The sequence below is a fragment of the Tupaia chinensis genome, unplaced genomic scaffold, assembly GCF_000334495.1.
Source record: "Tupaia chinensis unplaced genomic scaffold, TupChi_1.0 Scaffold144001_1, whole genome shotgun sequence".
NCBI classification, from domain to species: domain Eukaryota; kingdom Metazoa; phylum Chordata; class Mammalia; order Scandentia; family Tupaiidae; genus Tupaia; species Tupaia belangeri.
In genome coordinates, this window is record NW_006203852.1 from 31,986 (window position 1) to 34,890 (window position 2,905).

Here is a 2,905-nt window from a genome sequence, read left to right on the forward strand (position 1 = left end):
GGAGATATAAGGCAAACATAAAAATTAAAGTACTTTTACAGGTAGTATACTAGAATGAATAAGAAATTTAACTGGTTAACAATTTATTTAATTTCAGAAAATGCCTGTGATATTTTTTCAGGAGAGAATGTTACATCTGAAAATATGTTTGTTTTTGTAGTAACTTGTCAAAGTTAAATATTCACCCAGATTTTCTCTGCTATAAAAACACTATCTTTAGTTATTTCTGCCTCATTATTTTTCTGCATTTTACCCTTGTGAACAAAGTTCATCTAGACTGGTAATTATTGTGTTTTATTTATATATTCTAAAACGGTTTCTACATTTTAATTATCCTATTTATAAATTTCTAATATTTATTTATTTCTATCCTATGGTAGTGTCTCTGCTTTTTCTTTTCTCTTGTCTTCTCTTAAAATACTCTTCTTATTTGCCAGAAGTCACATTCATAGAGAAAAAAAGGGAAAAAAGCACAATTTCAAAGAAATGACAGTAACCTGTAACAAGCAATACCACAGGAGTTATTATTTTTTTTCCTCAATAGTAGGTCACCAATTATTGTGGATATCTCACGGGAAGTAAGGCAATGTCAGTCAAGGATAAGTGACTGAGGAAGGAGTAAATGGATTGGTAAAAAGAGCACTGCATTGAATGGAAACAAGAATCAGAGGTTTCCCACCAAGAGAGCAGCTAAGGGAATAAGAACAGAAATCAAAACATCCACAGTTACTCTCCATGCCTTTATATTGTCCAACATTTTAGCTTCTGTCACAGAGTGAATTAATGTAAAATTAATTTATATATATCTATATGTGTGTGTGTGTGTGTATCTATCTATCTATCTATCTATCTATATATATATATATATATGTAAAATTTATGGGAGGAACTTTTTCTGGGTACTTCATGAGGATTATACAAGGTCATACAACTGCACTATTTTTTAAAAAGATTTGTTTTACTTTATACATTACTATTATTACTTTATTTAATTTTGACCAGAGAAAAAGAGGAAATATGAGAATGCAAGCCACCAGGAATAGGATTTGAATAATGGTTTGCCATGTAGGAGTGTATTGCCTAAACCATCGTAGCACCTGCTGGCAGTAGCTACACTATTTTTTTTCTTAAGAATTAGTTTTTATTTAACTTTATTTACTTGTTTATTTATTTATTTTTATTTGATCAGAAATGGACAGAGAGAGAGAGAGAAAGTAAGAAAGTAAGCCACCAGGTCCAAGACTCGAACCATGGTCAGCCATGTAGGCATTCAGTGCCCTTAACCACCACACCACCTGCTGGCCCCCCAAGCTACACTATTATTAATAGGCCTTTTTGAATCCAGATATCAAACTTCTGCCCACCGTACACTGTCACACATCACATCTCCTTCTGATGACTTGACCACTTTCATATAAGAATACATTTTAATCACTATCATTCTATAAATGAGATAGCTTGAAATAAGGTCCAGAAACTAAGAAGATACTGAATCTTCCTATGATATATTCCCAATTTCTTGAAAAACATGGTTTGGAGAAAACAGTTTCAGGTCAATTTTTACTGTTTTGGGGGTGGGGGGGGTGGAGGGAGTTAGCCTACTTTAGATTATGGGTCAGTTTACAATAAAAATAAAAATGTAGAGTAGAATATTTTTTAAGGTTTCTGTTGTAGCAAGTTTAGTTCATAATATTTAATAATCTCAAGATGTTATGGGGAAGTTAATGGTTTAGATAGAGAGGAAGTAAAGTATTTGAAATTAAGACTGTTCCAGAATTTCTAGGATGTACTGCAATCATATTGGTAGAGCTTTCTTGGGTCTTAAAGAGAAACTAGACTAGCTTAGAGGTGTCTAAATCAGCACTCTCATTGGATGTCTAGAAATGGGTGCAGGGGTGAGGAGATGAGAGAAAGGAAGAATATGGTAGAGGCTTGAAGTCTAATAGGACAGCTCATTTTATCCTACAATCTTCCCTTTAGGCCCCATCTAAGGATTTTAAGCTTCTTCTAGTCTGATGATTTCTATTCAACACTGATGCTTAAATAATGTGCTTGTGTAAGATGACCATTCATTAGCTGGTTAATGGATTCCTCTAATACAATTAGTCATGATTACTTTTAAATCTCCAATAAATCATACATCAATGTATAAATTTAGTTAAATTGCACATTCATAACCATATATATGTCTTTAAAAATTATGTGTTTATTCTTATACTGAGCAAATCAATTGATGAAGTTCATTGACGATTTGGCACCATGCTACAGGCTGGTTAATAGACACATGAACATATAAATTAAAATATTTAAAAAACTAACAGCATTTAAGATATGGAATTAGTAGCGGCATACAAAGGACAAGCAGATGGGGTAGTAGTTACGTCATTGGACTCTGACATGACTGACTGTGGTTTGAGTCCTGGACCCATGGCTTGAAAATCATGCTGGACTCATGTATGTTAATGCCCAAGATCCTTGGAAGAGAAGGGCTTATGGGGCAGTCATCCCCCCAGAGTTGTTGATTTCTCACTTTCCCTCTCACTGTTTCTGTTTGACTCTCTCTCTGGCAATCACATGCACCTGAAGGCAAACACTTTTTGATAAAAAAAAAAAAAAAGGCACTATAGTCCTATTTTCTGCAACAAAATAATCTATCCCCATGGATTAACAATGATACTAGGGTCTGGATGATGGTACAATAGTACAGCACGGATGCTCTTCAAAGCTGACTTACATAGGGAGTTCTGGACTTGCATCTAGAGACCTCCCTTGAGTACACAAAGTACAAGAATGCCATTAATCTGGGGCTGGCTGATGTTGGGGGTGTCTCTGTTCGAAGAGGTACTATCTCCCTGTATCTCTCATTCATTGAAGAAATAAAAATAAATAAATAAAAATGATCATT